This window comes from Leptonychotes weddellii, chromosome 6, assembly GCF_054177405.1.
Source record: "Leptonychotes weddellii isolate Sample4059 chromosome 6, ASM5417740v2, whole genome shotgun sequence".
NCBI classification, from domain to species: Eukaryota; Metazoa; Chordata; class Mammalia; order Carnivora; family Phocidae; genus Leptonychotes; species Leptonychotes weddellii.
Genome location: NC_138374.1, coordinates 122,467,177 through 122,486,231, shown reverse-complemented (window position 1 = coordinate 122,486,231; position 19,055 = coordinate 122,467,177).

The following is a 19,055-nucleotide window of genomic DNA, read 5'->3' as shown; positions in this document are numbered from 1 at the left end:
AGATAAAATACAAAAAAATACTAAATTGTTAAAGTTAACAAGGTTCGCTCTGCAAAAGATCCTGTGAAGAGGATGAAAAGACAACCTACAGACTGGGAGAAAATATTTACAAACTATATACCTGACAAAGAAATCGGACCCAGAATACACAAAGAATTCTCAAAATTTAACTCATAAAAAAACAAAGAAACAAAAGCAATTTAATTAGATTGTTGGGTTGGGCATAAAGACAGCAAATAGGCAGACAGGAAAAGACATTTCACTGAAGTGGATATATGGATGGGAAAAAAGCAAATGGGTAGATGTTCAATATCACTTGCCATTAGAGAAATGAAAGTTAAGACCATGATAAGAACAGCTAAAATTAAAAATAATGTCAATACCAAATGCCCGTGATGATACAAAGCAAATGAATCTCTCATACATTGCTGGTGGGAATATAAAAATTATAGCCATTCTGGAAACCTTGGTTTCTAAAAAACCAAGCATACACTACCATAAGACAATTGCACCCACTCCTGTGTATTTATTCCAAAGAAATGAAAACTTATTTCCAAAAAAGACAAAAACTATATACAATTATTAGCAGCTATTGTAACAACTAAGAACTAGAAACAACCAAAATGTCCCTCAATAGGTAAATAGTTAAATTGTGGTACATGCATACAATGAAATAGTTCTCAGTAAAAGATATGCACAACTTGTGTGGACCTTAAAGATATTATGTTGAATGAAAAAAAAGGAACAATTTCTAAAGATCATATACTATATGATTCAATTTATAGAACATTCTAAAATGGAAAATTACAGGGGTTTCTGGGTGGTTCAGTCGCTAAGCATCTGCCTTCAGCTCAGGTCATGATCCCAGGGTCCTGGGATCAAGCTCTGTGTTGGGCTTCCTGCTCTGTGGAAAGCTTGCTTCTCCCTCTCCTGCTCCCCCTGCTTGTGTTCCTTCTCTCGCTGTGTCTCTCTGTCAAATGAATAAATAAAATCTTTAAAAAAATAAATAAATAAAATGGAAAATTACAGAGAGGGGGAAAATGATCAGTGTTTGCCAGGATTTAAGCATGTTAAGAAGTTGGAAGGTGGGCATAACTATAAAGGGATAGCACTAGGGAGATACTTGTAGAGATGGAGTATTTTATATTTTGATTGTGGTGATGATTACACAATTCTGTATATATAAATATGTACAAAGTACCAATGTCAAATTCCCATTTTAGATAATTTATTATAATTAGATACGATGGGGAAACTGGGTGAATTGGGTATGGGAACTTTCTGTGCTAAACTTTTTCCTTTCTGTGCTAATTTTGCAATTTCCTGTGAATATATAATTATTTCAAATTGCAAAGTTTTTTTTTTAAGAGCTACTTATGCTCTCACTGACATTGACATTTATCCACCTCAACATGATCTGTGTTCTTTATTAACCATTTACACTCCTTTTCAGTAAGACTTATGTAAAACTTGACATTAACCTATAAAATATCTAAGGCCCCAGAAATACCACAGCTATTCAGGGAAAAAAGTCCACACTGCATTTACTACAGAAACCTAATTCTACCTAGTTATTCAAGAAATTATCTAGCTGAGAATGAGAAAAAGCAATTGGAGAGTTTGAATGTAGGGCTTTAGTGTCCTTGATCTTAATTTATAAGGGCAATAGAATTTAAGACATTAACTCTTTTCAGTGTTTATGTCTTTGAAATTTAACTTTCAAAGAGATTTAACCTCTCAACTGAATTTCTCCCTAAGAATTCAATAATGGTAGGGGATTTATATCCAAATTTGGGACTTGTGTCTTTAGCTGTTGAATCACTGGGTGTTTGATCTGAGAAGCAGGAACAGTATGAGCAGTATAAAATAACTGATTTATTATAGTGGCTAGAATTTACACAATTAAGGTAGGAAGAGAGGAAGTATGGCCTGGAATGGAGAGCTAAATTATCAGAGAAAAGTCACTAGCAAGCCGTTAGTATACTCTGGAGCATGCAGGAGCTTGCAGAGAAAGCTGGGAAGCTAGAAATACGCACCTGCCGGAGTAGAATCACAGAAGAGAGGTAGGTGGTGGAGAAGTTTATGGAAGGCTGCTGGCTCTGTGTCTGTTGATATGATTGGGATTGTTCATCACCAAAAAGAAGAGTTCCCTAAAAAGCATAGGGAAGATGACGAGCATGAACCTGAGAGCACTCTGCATCTTTTTCTAGCCACGGGATAGATTGAGAGCGGGCACCAACCCACAGGCTGTAAGGGCTTCTAATCACCATAATGAATATGGATGATGTGCCACTTCCGCTCTCCAAATCACATATATATTTCTCTTTTGGCCAATTCCAACTTGGAATAATAGCAGGAAAGGAATTCTGGGAAACAAAATTCTATCTTAATCAAACTGACACAATCCAAAACCACCATAGTTATTGTTTAAAATCAGGGTTTTCATGCTGACTTTGAATCTCATAGCTGAACCATGAGTACAACATGTTTGAAAACAAAGGTGGATATAATTTGAGAGGAGAAATAAAAACTGCAAGTGCATTTTGCAGATTTGAATAAAGTGTTCATGGAATCAATTTAGTAAACAAATTTGATGTATTTTCCTGCTTTTTAGAGACAATCCATCTCGTCCTCAGGGAGTATACTGAATAGTAGTCTGTATGAATGTAAAAACCTCACAAGAGTATGAAAAAGACTCCTCAGGTTTTCCAGGATGCAACGGCGACATTTATGTTTGATTTTAGGCTTCATATTTTATGGAGATAGGTTAGCAGAAAATGAGCCCTAGAATATTGGAAGAAAAGGAAATTATTCTTGACACCTGACGGTTCCAGCTATATGGAGGAATATCTGGTAGTATATAGCCCCGAACTCCAAATCCTTCACTCACTTATTTCTAGGGAAGGAGGAATAACTTACATGATTGCTGTATTTGGAGCAAAGATTTGGACAAATGCTTAACCATTCTGTCATAAGTTTCTTAGGAAACAATTGTCAACAAAAAACATGACTTTACTCTAAGGAGACCTGTTGTTTTACAGTCCCACCTGTAGCTGGACCAATCTATCTAATTCTGACATTCAGAAACAAAAAGACCTTGTCTTTTTTCTTTTTTTTTAAAGACTTTATTTTTTATTTGACAGAGAGAGCAGGAGAGCACAAGCGGGGGGAGCGGCAGAGGGAGAGCAAGAAGCAGACTGCCTGCTGAGCAGGGAGCCTGACTCGGGGCTCAATCCCAGGACCCTGGGATTCATGACCTGAGCCAAAGGCAGACACTTAACCAACTGAGCCACCCAGGTGCCCCAAAAGACCTTGTCTTCTGATAATATTCTGTTAACCATATGCCTGGCTCTTGATTTCTATCCATTGTTTCAGAACTTGTACAGGGAAAATTAATGCTATTTCTTAGCCCTCTTAATCACAAGCTGTCAAATTTTCTGTTACTTAAAGGTAAAGCCCAGGGCTCTCTCTTTCTCTCTGCCAAATAAATGAATAAAAAAATCTCAAAAAAATAAATAAAGGTAAAGTCCATCCTAAGTGATAGAACATTTTTCCTTTGGGGAAGATACCACCTCAGTGGTTCCGTCTCATGAAAGAATAGGTAACTTATTGGACCAAAATATTAGAGCAATGTTCATTGCTCTTACAAATATTAGTAAGTCTATCTACCAGGCTGCTATAACAAGAACCTCCAAAATATAATACTTTTAACATGACAGAAATTCCTTCACCCTGAACATGACCGAGGGCAGATGATCCAGGGCTTATATTCAAAGCATGTGGTTCCCAGGCTCCTTCCTTTCAATCCTTAGGCTTTGCCATAATATGTAATCAAAGATGTCTCACTTCTGCATTCCTGCCCATGTAGAGTGGGTAGAAGGGAGGGGGAAGAGAAAGGCTCACTCTTCAGTATAAGGACAAAATCCAAAGTTAGTCACAACTTTTGCCTCTATGTCATTTGTTTAAACCTAAAAATGTTGCCACATTGCTAAAAGAGAGACTTTACCCAAGTAGTTATTTTCTCAACTTGATTTTTTTTTTTAATTGTATAAGAAGAGAAGGGTTGATTTGGGGCAAGAATGAGCTATTCCTACCAAAGTGCCTGGCCTGAATTTCTGGCTGCATCTAATTTGGTATGGAAAGTGTCACTTTTTTTTTTTTTTTTTTTTTCTGTTCTGCTCTGTAAATGATGGGTAAACTAGGTCAGAACTCATACCATGCCTTCTGATGGATGGCCAAAGAACACATCTCTTCTCTTTCAACTCTTGCTTTTTTGGGTCTGACAGAGTGTGTGGCAGTCTGCAAAGCTCTATGTGCATAAATTTTAGTACATTACCAGCTCCAGTCAGTTTACTAGTTTACTACAACTATTTACTAGTTGGTGCTAACATCAAATTTGGGAGGAGGTATTTTTGTTGATTTAAATTTCAACTTTGATCTTCAATCCAGTTACAAAAAAATGTATCTACGAGCACTGAAGTACTCAATTTTTATGGCCATTTTCCAAATTCGCTCAGAAGCTAGAGAGGAGAGAGGTATAATTAAATGTTATTCCAACTCCAACATATATTTATTTATTTGATCCTGAAAACATTAAAGTGAGCTAACTGAGGCAATACTATTACTTTCAAGTAAATATGAGGAAATTAACATCAGGAGAATTCATTTTAAGGAGAAAATACAGTCAGAAGGTAAACACTCTAGGAAATGCTAGTATACCTTTGATTAATTGGTTATTTGATCAAATAGTGCAGAAATAGATAACATTTTTAAAGCATAACTTCTTAATGAGGATAAATAAAAATTATTAATAATGAAGTAAGGAAAAAACATGGCTTTGGAGTAAGACACTATTGGCTTTGACTCAGATCATTCACTTCTGTTGAACTAATTTATATAACTACAATTATATAACTATATGAACTATTTTATATAACTATAGTTACATAACTAACTATATGCCAATAAGTTACTTGAATTCTCAGAACTCCTTTCTATTTTAAATGGGTGTGATGACATTGCTTCATAAGATTATTAGGAGGATTAAGTAAAAGGTATTTAACATACCATAATACTTAATATAATTTAATATCATCCCAATCACATAAACCCATAGGTAAGAATTTGATTGTTTTATTCCATAATATAAGGCCCTGGGATTTAAATTTAAAAATTATATGTCATATCAATTTTTTTATAGTTCCTGCCTAGTAACAGAAATTCAATAAATGTCTTATGAAGTAGAGGATTTTACATCAAAAACTTAAAAATATACACTTGATAATATAAATAATGTGAAAGCATTATTACATTAATATGAAAGAAATTCTGAATATACATGGTTTGAGGTTAATATAAAAGAAGACAAACAAAATTCCCATAAAATGGGACTTCTTTTGAAGTCATTGTTAAAAACAGATATTGGTTAACTGATCAGTTTAGTCTTTCTTATACCCTTCTATTCAAATTGACAAAGATAACGTTACTATTTTGGTGAGTTAACTTTATTTATTTTTATTTTTATTTTTATTTTTTAAAAGATTTTATTTATTTATTTGACAGAGACAGAGATAGCGAGAGCAGGAACACAAGCAGGGGGGGTGGGGGAGGGAGAAGCAGGCTTCCCCTCGAGGAGGGAGCCCGATGTGGGACTCGATCCCAGGACCCTGGGATCATGACCTGAGCTGAAGGCAGACGCTTAACGACTGAGCCACCCAGGCACCCATTGGTGAGTTAACTTTAAAGAATAACACTTTGACGATCTCTGCGATTCCCTCAAGGGTTAAAACAATCCCTATCTTAGAAGTTGCTGCAAGGATTTTTAAGGAAAGTGTCTTTTTTTTCCCTTCTTTTCTCAAACAAGATCAAAAAAAAAAACATTCAATACTGTGCACAAAATCATTCCCATTTGATGTTGAAAGAAATGATCCCATTAAGATGATTATCACTTACAAAAAGATTTCATTTTACAATCTATGATAGATTTCCTATTGACTTGCTGCTCTTCAATTCCATCCTAGTCTAACTTCTAAGATTCTCTAGTTCTTGCATTTCCTTCTAAATAAATCCAAATATTCAATATTATTTTTGTTCAATAAGATGTTATAGCAAACATATATTTCATGTTGTGCAAGACATGGTTTCTTTTATGTATTACTAAAAAAAACCAAAAGAAACAAAAAAAGCCACAAAAAACAAAAATTTCTGGTCTATATGGGAGAGGACTATATACACATAATATAGATTTCTGATAGAAAAAAATACTTTAATTCTTTTTTAATGTTTGTTAAAGGAAAGTTAATCTTCAGATGAATGAACAGGAGAAAGGAGATCAGTAACACAATCATCAGTGACAGGAGGAAATGAGGCTGAGGACAGGGATGGGGACAATTAAAAGGAGACTAAGGCAGAAAAAATAGTAAAAAGCCTGACTAAATAAGAAAGTTTCCTTGATAGAAAGGGACCTAACTTACAACTTTTCGGAGTCAATAACCTTAGAGACATAAAGAGAAAATGAGGGTACAAAAATCAAACTGAACTCTAATGAAAGGTAGTGGCAAACTCACACAGAAACTAATGGGAAGAAAAGAATATATATCACACTGCACACATATTCAGGTGAATAATCAATATGGTGAAATATGATGGGAATGGTTTGGTAAAAGTATCATGACATTTGAATTAATTAGAAATTATAAATAAAATATAATGAGTACATATGATATATTAAATGTGGTTGTATTCCGACCAAAGAGAATGATATAAATGCACTCAGAATTAATGGGGAAAAGGGTACCAGGAAAGAGAATGAAAGAAAAAAATCTAGAAATAATCTCTGGGTAAGTGTAAGTTTGTCAGCATTAATACTTCGAACAGTAGAAGGTGATTTGGGGAAAAATACAGACTGTTAAAAGGAGAAGGCAAGGGTGTGGAAATAAGAGTCGCATATTATCAGTTGGAACAAATGATGCATTTCAAAAGAAGAGCATGTCCAACATAAGAGACAATCAAAAAGTTGTCTAAAAGTTTTTGGAAAGATTTCTTAGAGGGTTATTACTGGCATATCCACAATAAAATTTATTAAAAATGGGGCACCTGGGTGGCTCAGTTGATTGGGCATCCAACTTCTTGGTTTCTGCTCAGGTCATGATCTTGGGATCAAGGGATCAAGCCCTGCCGTGGGCTCTGTGCTCAGCCCAGAGTCTGCTTGAGAGAATCTCTCTCCCTTTCCCCTCTGCACCTCCCCACCACTTCTGCTTTCTCTCTCTCTCAAATAAATAAATAAAATCTTTAAAAAGTTTATTAAAATTGTCCCACCATTGTTCTTACTGGCACCGGAAATAACTGCACTTTGATCAGAAAGGAGCATGCTTTTCCGGCCATTGATAACCTGAGGCAGATTATTACCTATGCATCAACTGTGCATTTTCGAGTACCTGCTAAACGCCGGGCATTATTGTTAGGTACTTTGAACTATAAAGATGAAGACAATATGCCCTCATTCTGAAGACACTGACAGTTAATGGCAAAGCTGACAAATACTTTTGAAGTAAAATGTAATTATTGATTAAGAAACTAGCATTGAATTCTGCAAAGCAGATATCACAGTGGACTTGCATTTGACCTAAGACTTGAAGAATAAATATGCACCATCTCAAGTAAACAGTTTTATTTTTTGCCATGATATTTTTTGCCATGATATGAAATTTTGCAAAAGGCTCACTAACCTACTGATTATAAACTAAGAATAAATCACAACTTTTTATTGAGTATTGGATTTTCTTTTAAATAACTTGGGAATATTAATTTTGAAGCTCATAATCGGATGCAGAATATTATTATAAAAATGACACAAACTCTTCAAATAAAGTGGGCTAATTTTATTTATTTTTATTTATTTATTTTTTTTAAAGATTTTATTTATTTATTTGACAGACAGAGACACAGCGAGAGAGGGAACACAAGGAGGGGGAGTGGGAGAGGGAGAAGCAGGGTTCCCGCCGAGCAGGGAGCCCGATGCGGGGCTCGATCCCAGGACCCTGGGATCAGGACCTGAGCCGAGGGCAGACGCTTAACGACTGAGCCACCCAGGCGCCCCTAAAGTGGGCTAATTTTAAAACAATTTAAAAAAAGTCTCATTTCAATTGAGTGTGTCTGTGGCACATTTGTATTGTTCTTCCTCTGTTGTGAGCGAAGTGTATCTGGGTATGTATATCCATCCGCATGATTGGAGTAGGCTGGACGGTGGCAGAGTCTTGTATTGACCCTGCTATTTGTCCCGAATAAATACTAAATGCTGGAACAGCAACCTAAAGGCTCAAATGAAGAGTATATCATGTAACACATTGGTTCAGTTGGAGGATACACCTATGGTATGTTATGTCATACTATACTATACTACCATAATATACCATACCATACCATATCATACTATACCATACCATACTATAGAATGTGACAATTATTTTGTATAAATGTAGGATTAAAATTATCTATTAAAAAATTGGGTTTCAGGTTTTTTTCTAGGTATTAAATTTTCAAGAGACCTGAAGAGTATACTATTTTTTTTTTAAAGATTTTATTTATTTATTTGACAGAGAGGGAGACAGCGAGAGAGGGAACACAAAGCAGGGGGAGTGGGAGAGGGAGAAGCAGGCTTCCTGCGGAGCAGGGAGCCCGATGTGGGGCTCGATCCCAGGACCCTGGGATCATGACCCGAGCCGAAGGCAGACGCTTAACAACTGAGCCACCCAGTTGCCCTTGAAGAGTATACTATTAAATTCATGGCCACAAAACACAAACACACATATATACACACATATACAAACAGGCATGCACATGCCATTGAAATACAAAGAATTGCAAGTTGGCAAAACAGAGTTGTCTATTCATTTCATTAAAAAAAAAAAATAGCACTGTAAATTTAATTTGAACTGTCCAAGATATGAATTGATATTTATCTTCCCAGGCTCACATAAACATTCACTATGACTCAGCACCATTTTTTGCCTTCATGAATAAATAAAAGCTTTTGAGATTAAAGTGAAATATTTTGTTTTGAGAATTCAAATGTGTGTGTGTGTGTGTTTCAAACAAGATATCATTTAAAAGGTAAAAATAAAAGACTACATACCATATGATTCCATTTGCATAAAATGTCCAAAAACAGCAAGTCTTTGGAGACAGAAAGTAAATTAGTAGTTATCTCAGGCTGGAGCTGGAAAGGGGAATTAACAACACATGGGTGTGAGGAATTATTTCAGTGTGATGAAAATGTTATAAAACTTTATTATGGAGTTGGTTGCACAACTCAGTGAACTCACTAAACACTGTTGAATTGTACGCTTAACACAAATAAACATACTGGTTGTTCCAAATAAACATACTGGTTGAGAAATAGACCTCTTTTGGAGAAGAAATCAGTATCTTAACAAATTAATGTTTACTTTATCTTAGGAATAGTTTTTTAAATAGTGAAATGTTTCTCCAAGTGATATTTCAATAATATGACTCAGATCACTTCACAGTTTAACACTGTTGTAATGATATAATTAACAACATTTCATTATGTTTTCACATTCATGTTTTTACTCATATTTCATAATCATAAATCTTATTAATTAGTTTAACAACTGCAAAACATCTCATCAATTTGACACATCACAGTTAATCAACACTCCATTGATAAGCATTTGGTTATTTTCTCCAATAAATAAACAGTTCAATTAGGACATTGTTGAATATGTTCATTTTGATATTACTATTTCTTTGATATATTTCTCATAGGCTAAAATATTCACCATGTTCATATTCTTTGTCTCAGAATTTTCTGATCATCTGCCTATACATATGGGATGAAGTACTTGATGTGGATATTCCTTGCTGTTGAATATGTTAAACTGTTTTCCTCTTTGTCTCTCTCTTAAACTTGGAGGATGTTGGCAGCTCTGGTGCACAAGGTCGGGGTTTGTCAACTGTGGTTTCCAATTAGCATAGCAGGCTTCCTGCCAAGCAGGGAGCCCGATGCGGGGCCTGATCCCAGGACCCTGGGATCATGATCTGAGCCGAAGGCAGACGCTTAACGACTGAGCCACAGAGGCGCCCCTCCCAATATAGTTTAGCAATAAATTACATACAAATACATGCCATGATTAACTTAGAAGTCACGTGGTTATCCATAGTGTAACTGTTTCTTAACTTACTGGTGGATATTTGCATCAGGGATTCTCAATCTTGACAACAAAATCAAATCACTCAGGAAACTTTAAAATTTTTTTTTTTTTTAAGATTTTATTTATTCATCTGAGAGAGAATGGGAGACAGAAAGCATGAGAGGGGGAGGATCAGAGGGAGAAGCAGACTCCCCGCCGAGCAGGGAGCCCGATACGGGACTCGATCCCGGGACTCCAGGATCATGACCCGAGCTGAAGGCAGTCGCTTAACCGACTGAGCCACCCAGGCGCCCCAGGAAACTTTAAAATTAACAATACCCAATCTCCAGTAAAGATCAATTAAATCATTGTTTCTGGTAGGGGGAAGGCAAATTCAAAAATCATTCTATTTTTAAAGTTCTTCAAGTGGTCCCTACAGCCAAGGATGGAAATTTGGAAGTCTCAATTTTTTTGGTCAAAAATAAAAATGCAAAGGGGCACCTGGGTGGCTTAGTCAGTTAAGCGTCTGCTTTAGGCTCAGGTCATGATCCCAGGGTCCTGGGATCAAGTCCTTTGTCTGGATCCCTGCTCAGTGGGGAATCTGCTTCTCCCTCTGCCTCTGCCCCTCCCCTCTGCTTGTGCTCTCTCTGTCTCTCTCATGCTCTCTGTCTCTCTCATTCTATCAAATAAATAAATAAAATCTTAAAATAATAATAATAATGCAATTATTTCCTAATTATATTATTTTTGAAAAATAATTTGAGATATTTTTCATAATAGATACCTAGATATGAAATTGCTGGGCTAAACGGTATACTCTATCTAAATGTCTGTATGAATTCCTAAATTGCCCTTTGAAAGTTTGTCTATTAAACTATGTGACAATGCCCCATATTTCTTCATATAATGATCAGTACTAATATTATGAGGAAATTTAGAGATTAGATTTTTTTTGAAATGCACTATAGAAACCTTATTATTGTTATAATACATCAATGCAAAAATCAATGTCATACAGAATCCAAATTTGAGAAGTCATTATTTCTTTATACCTATTTTTCATGATTAAGACAAGAGAAGTATGATTTCTTTATATTTGACTGTTTTGATTATCATCTAGCAATATAACATCAATATCTATACGTATCCAATATTTTTTTAAATGATTATGACAGTTTCTCACAAACTTAGGAAATTGGATTAAATATCATTTGCGGTATAGAATGCTTCACATGAGTCATATGTGTAGAAATGAGAGAAGTTTTGAAATGTATCAGAAACTTTACTTTCACTTAGTACTATATAAAACCGGTAACCTCTGTTTTTAGACACATGCAAGCTAAAGTAAAATTGTTTGAAGCATAAGAAATTGACAAAACATTAATAAAGCTTTCAGCATTCACACCTTGCCTTTTCTGAAATGAAAGTCAGACTCATTCAGGAATGTATTAAGGTCATTAGGAAAATGATTTCTATTTGTTGTTAAAAATATTACTTTTTAACTGTGTGTAAATTGCTTTTGAACCTGGTAAGAACCACGTATTGATCACACATATATGTCATGTGTATGACATATAATGGGATGTCTTGTAGGAGTTTTGGTTATTTTTCCATTTTAGTATATGAGTGTGTATTTTTCCATTGCCTCAACCCCATACTTATTTATTTATTTCTGGTCAAAGGACAAAAATGTTTGACAGATCCTGATCCACATAGCAATCAGTAAAAATAGTTTACCAAGTTTGTGGCTGATTGTATTACCAGTAAAGTAATGACTTCTTTAGATTTTTGGAAAACATGTATATAAAATTATTGCAGGATATCTCCCCCACAGTAACAATCTATTCTTAAATATGAAACTTTGGTGAACTGTGCCCAATTTTATTTGAGAATCTAAAGATCTGAACAGTTGTCAACTAGAAAAAGGTAAACTGGAATTGGACAGGACCTGGAAGAGACCGAACCTCAATTTTGAATTAAATAATCTGTGAAATAGGGTTGAATTGACTGGAGTGCTATACCAACATCTCTATAAATTCCAGAAACAGACTGATACCTACATGGACACTAGGGTTATGGTAAAAGTGTCACTGAAGAGATGAGAAAATAATGATCTTTAAGTAAATGTGTGTGGAAAATTGGATATGTGTGTAGAAAAATTAAAAATGATCCCAACATCATACCATATAGAAAAATAAATTTCAGAATTGTAGACTTAAATTTAGGGAAAATAATAAAAGTTCTACAAGAAAATACAGAGAATACCTCCAAACTTTATGATTTGAAAATGCAGAATAAAATAGTTATTTATTTAAAAATACTGATCGGGTACATTAAAATTACAAACACTTGCTTATCAAAAGATACAAAAAAATGAGTGAAAAAGAAAACTAGTGGAGAAAATAGCAACATATATGAGTGGCTATGGCACACTCACATTATAAATACAAATAATATAAATATAAATAATTTATATGTTTTACCTCTTACCAAAAAATCATGCAAATATATATATTTACCATCTCCCACAAAGGAACAAAAATAATTTAAAAATTGGCAAGAAATTTGGTTGGTACTTTGCACATAAATATTTTCCAATGGCTTATAAACATAGGAAAAACTATTTGATCTCCTTAAAATCCAGAGGAAAAACCGTAAAGCATAGTGAGTTATCAGTTATCATTATTCACACACTATGATGGTAAAAGGAAAAAGACAGCCCATGCCAAGCTTTATAATATACAGTGATGGGTAGTCAGCTGAATGCCTGAGGAGGATCCTCCGCTAATCTCTGGAGCTCTTTCTCTGTGCAGCTCTCTCCCAGGATTCTGTCCATCCTGCAAGCTTTAGCAACATCATTGGTTTTCCAGCACTTTCTGCTTAATCTCCTCAAGTCTGAGTCTCTTGGACTCTGCATGGTTCCCCTAGCCTGGCTAGGAATACTGGAGCTTCTCTCAAGATAGTAAGCTTGTGCAAATGTAGGGCTCATCTCATTTATTTCCCATCTCTCAGAGATCACATTGTATTATTCCCTGTCCTCTAGTATCTCAAAATTGCTGTTTCATATATTTTGCCCCTTTTTTGGTTGTTTCTGAATCTCATTTATGTTGCTCCATCTTAGCCAGAAGCAAAAGCTGTTATCACTAATTTTTATTTTTTTTTATTTTTTATTTTTTTTAAGATTTTATTTATTTATTCATGAGAGATAGAGAGAGAGAGAGAGGCAGAGGCAGAGGGAGAAGCAGGCTCCCCGCGGAGCAGGGAGACCGATGCGGGACTCGATCCCAGGGCCCTGGGATCATGACCTGAGCTGAAGGCAGACGCTTAACCGACTGAGCCACCCAGGCGTCCCTCACTAATTTTTAAATGATTTTTCCCAACATGGTTAAAAGCAGAGTTCTGCTACTGCAAACTAGTGAAAATACTAGTCATGTTTCCATTTCATTGATCATGTCATTTATTGCTTTCTGAAATCCTCTGCTTTTAGTTTAAAAAATAAAATATAATTGGTCATCATATTCTTAATTGCTGTTGTCTGTATTATAAAAACAAAGATTTACCAAAGAAATTCCTATGTACCACCTGAACTATCACAATCCCCTGAAGTATATCTTGTTCACCTCTCAGAAGGGTTATAAATGGGGATGCCTGGGGGGCTCAGTCAGTTAAATGTCTGCCTTCAGCTCAGGTCAAGTTCCCAGGTTCCTGGGTTTGAGTCCAGCATCCCTCCCGCCCCCTGCTCAGTGGGGAGCCTACTTCTCCCTCTGCCTGCCGCTCCCCCTGCTTGTGGTGTCTGTCTCTCTTTCTGACAAATAAATAAAATCTTAAAAAAAAAAGAAGGATTATAAATGTTCATATTGTTCCCTGAAACTTTCACTTGCTACCATATGTCATGTATTACAAAAAATGCTAATGGATCTTTTTAGTATTTGATTCGATGTGGCTCTCTATGTGGAAAATTTACATTCCATGTTTTTATAATAGAAACTTATCAGATAAAGAAGCTTGGACTTGTTTCAACGAACTGGAAGTTGAGGCATTTTTCTTACCAGCATCTTATTGAACGCTCACAATTCCTGCTTTGCTTTGTGTCAAGTGCATGTGTTCCTTATTCCTATTGCCTGTGACTGAGTGATAACCCCTGATGGTTTAGACAAGGTAGTCCTACCACATTCTTGCCTCGTTCTCTCACTGAAGAAGCTATTCAGCACATCAGAGTCCAAGTGGGGCAGTGGATTTTAGAAGACAGGAAGTTAAACCTGCTTAAAACTAAAAAGCATAAAATGTGTGGATTTTGTTGGTATACTGACTTGAACGAACCAAAGCAAAAATAGATTTTTAAGAAAATCAGGACAAATTGAAACATACAGGTTGCTAGAAAATACTGGTATTTTTGTTTTAGATTTGCTTTTTTAATGTAATAATGATATAACTATTTTGAATCCTTGTCACTTAGAGATACTTACTAAGTGATTTATGAACCATATGCTGTGATAAATGTAGTTGGCCTTCAAATACTCAGCAAAAAAGTTAGGTGCTTGCATTTGAATAGATAAAATGACAAAAGCAAACAGATATAGTAGAATAAAACTTAATTTTGACAAGATGTAGTGGAAGCTCAAATGAGTTACTATAAAGGAAATATATGACAATCAAAACAAAAGAGATTGTTGCAAAAGTAAATAAAAGAAAATCATATATATATTTAAAATAGTAAAGGTAATTCATAAATAATACCTGTGTATTTAAAATCATATCATCAATAATAAGCAATTTTCATTAGCTTATGTGGTTGAATAACCATTACCATTACATTTGAATATAGTCTGACCTCCCAGTAGTTGCTATTTCTGATGACAAAACACAAGTAAAATGTCAATAACACTCACTTTTTGAGACATAGATGAAATAGGAAAAGAAAACCTATTTAGAATTTTACTTTTTTGCAATGTCTTTAGGACTGATTTCGTCACAAACATGCCCAAGCTGGAATCATTTAAAGTTTCTTCTGTTCAAGAGATACACTCTAAATCCAGGGCAGGCAAACTAGTCTGTGGGCCAAATCTGGCCTGCCACTCATGCTTGGTAATAAAATTTTATTGACCATAACAGTAATCATAGCAGTTATATATTATCTATGACTTTTTTCCTACAATGGCAAAAGGAAATTGTGATTTTAGATTATATATTGTATCTTATAAATTTTAAAACATATGGGAAACATTTATTATATCATTCATTACATCATTATTCCTAAATTTTCAAGAAATGGAAAAAATAGAAAATCATATTTAATAAAAAGGAATGTCAAAGTAAGGCCAAGATATTTTTAAAATATAAGACTTTTGGATTTTTTATCTCTAGAAAGACACATCATATGGGACTTTTTAATATAAGGAGAAATGTATTTGTTAACATATAAAATTAATAAGATTATGTTTTTACTTAAAATACTTGTGTTCTTTTGCAGGATTTAAAATCCATGAAGTATGGGGCACCTGGGTGGCTCAGTTGGTTAAACGTCTGCCTCCTGCTCAGGTCATGATCTCAGGGTCCTGGGATCAAGCCCCACGTCTGGCTCCCTGCTCAGTGGGGAGTCTGCTTCTCCCTCTCACTCTTCCTCTGTGCTCTCTCTCTCTTTCAAATAAATAAATAAAATCTTAAAAAAAAAAATAAAATCTATGAAGTGTATAAAGGTTAAACTAAGCTAGTTACACAGGTTTAAATTCTACCATATTAATGCTTTGAAGTCGTTTTTTAAGATTTCACTGTTTGAGGACATGTGTGAGTCTAGAGAAAGCACTTAATTTGTTCATGCAGAGAATACATTTTAGCTTTTCTGATCTTTCAGGCAGAATGTGATTCATTCTTTAACACCAAAAGATAGTGATCTTTTCTAAATAGTGAGCATCAGAACATGAGGACTTTTCCATCCTTCTATGTTAGAAACAGAATACTAATTTCCTTAAGCTCTACAGGGAGTAAAATTTACTTTATGAAAAAGAGTAAATCACAGATTTCTTTTAGAAATCATGCTCTAGGGCTAGTATAGACAAGTCAAGTATTTCATGGAAGACATCAATAGAAATAGTTGTTCACAAGAATTAAGACAGGGCGCCTGGGTGGCTCAGTTGGTTAAGCGACTGCCTTCGGCACAGGTCATGATCCTGGAGTCCCCGGATCAAGTCCCGCATCGGGCTCCCTGCTTGGCAGGGAGTCTGCTTCTCCCTCTGACCCTCCTCCCTCTCATGCTCTCTGCCTCTCATTCTCTCTGTCTCAAATAAATAATAAATAAAATCTTAAAAAAAAAAAAAGAATTAAGACAGCAAAATGTTTTAACTGTAAAACAAAGTGGGATGCGATAAAATTATTCATTTAAATATGTGAGTGACTCATCTGTCTGTCGGACCCAGCCTCTGCTGTTGGCTGTGCACAAAACAAGATAGAACTTCTCCATAAGCAAATCTCAGTGTGCCTGTAGTAAAGGACCCTGTCAGAAGGACTGTGACTCCATAAGCCATCTTCTCTTTAAGCTCCTAGCCTAGGCAGCTTCCTTTCATAGATCATCTAATTTCAGCTGGGGCTTTGTAGGGGTAGAATAATAAATGCCATCACTTCTACATTATAGAAACTTGCAAGACGAACTTATCTTGTCATGTCAGGCTTTTCATGGGGGTGCTTCTTGGTCTTATTGGCATGACTATTAAGTATTAATTAAATTTTTTAAGATTGAGTCATTAAAATTTAGAATATTTTTAATCCACTTAAACCATGTGAATAGTCATCACAATTTCACTTATATTTATCTTGCTTTCTGTCTCAAGTTAGCCTAACTGACTCATTTATCTGAGTATACTAACAGAGCTCATGATGGTATTATTTTAATTCCGATATACTCCTTCTATTCCCCTCTCTATAGAGTCAAAAGATGATCCTCTTTTCTCCTCTACATAACTTGAATCATTTAATTATTTGCTTTTTATGCATATAAAAAAATTAAAGCTCTGTAATTCTACTACTATTATTACTTCTACTGCAAACATTATATGTAATTAGAAACCATTGCCTTCTTATTAATATTTCTGCAATGTATTTTGCTGTTTTTACCCTTCTTATAAAAACACCAGACAAGTTTCTCATTTCTTAAGTAAAGTCAGAAATTGTGTATGAATAAAAAGGTAATATATAAATTTATAGTAAATTTAAGTAAGAGATCAAGTTATGAAATTTGGTTGATATTTTAGAAGTAATTGGCTAAAATAATCTTTTATCACAAAAGCATAGCTGTCATTTAATCTAGCATACTTCTACCATTTCAGTTATGAGGAAAATAATTATTTAAATAAATAGGAGATAATTAGGGTTGATCATTAATAGGTATAGAGCAGTGTAGACTGACTATATATTGTAGGAGATATCTGTCTGATGGATTAGTTACTCTTCCAATTGGTCCTTGCCCCTATCAAATAATTTGTTAAATATTTTGATTTTCAATCAGAAATACATTGGTAAAATTATAATTTGGTCTTATCTCTATATCTAGGGTCATAAAAAGTTGAGTGTCTAATATTCTTTTACAAATTCCAACACTTTATAGATAATACATGGAAGCTGGACTGGTTGAGTGGCTTAACTGATGTCACTGAGCTAGTTTGCCTATTCCCAAAATTGATATTTGACATATCATTGAATAACTCAGTTGCAGCCCAAATATTTCAAAAGGCTGATTTAGAGTTTTATTAGGTACATACATTTATATTGGCTGTTCCTGATTTTTATGCCCAAGATTGGAGTATGTATTTCAAATAGGGGAAGTTTAAACACAAGAATATAAATTTGATGTAACAGTGAGTTTCTAAGAAACTCAATCTACTTCTCTAGACCATGCCACCCTATTTCACGTCTTCATTAATAGCTTGGCTACATTACTACTAGTGCTATTGGTCTCAAGTCTTGCCCATTCAAAAATCCAACCTAAGAAATATCATTTGAGGGTGCCTGGGTGGCTCAGTTGGTTGGGCGACTGCCTTCAGCTCAGGTCATGATCCTGGAGTCCCAGGATCAAGTCCCACATCGGGCTCCCCGCTCAGTGGAGAGTCTGCTTCTCCCTGTGACCCTCTCCCCTCTCATGCTATCTCTCACTTTCTCTCTCTCAAATAAATAAATAAAATCTTTAAAAAAAAAAGAAATATCATTTGAATATATTTCTAAAATGGGAAAAAATGGAAATCTAGTATATAACCTCAATGCTGGAAAAGGTATTGAACTGATCGTCTCTCTCATAACTTGTAGGAATAACCAAAGGTATATGCACATGTTTACATATATATAATGCTTATACATGAAAATTATACATACACACACACACACACATGCTATGTTTGTCTTTCCTATTCAAGAAATAATTTTTAAAAACATAATATTTGGGGTACCTGGGTGGGTCAGTTGGTTAAGCATCTGACTCTTGGTTTCCGCTCAGATCATGATCACAGGGTCGTGAGATCAAGCCCTGCGTTGGGCTCCACGCTGGGAGTGGAGCCTGCTTAAGATTCTCTCTCACCCTCTTCCTCTACCCCTCCCCCCACTCTCCATGCTCTCTCTCTCTAGAAAAAAACAAAAACAAAGCAAAATGTAATATTCAATGTTTTATATCATTTTGTTCAATTTTCCCACTGACGGCTTCCTCTGCCAGTAAGATATAATACTTTAAAAGCTGATTTGTGGGGCGCCTGGGTGGCTCAGTTGGGTAAGTGGCTGCCTTCGACTCAGGTCATGATCCCAGGGTCCTGGGATCGAGTCCCGCATTGGGCTCCCTGCTCAGCGGAAAGCCTGTTTCTCCCTCTCCCTCTGCCTGCCTCTCTGCCTACTTGTGCTCTCTCTCTCTATCTCTGTCAAATAAATAAA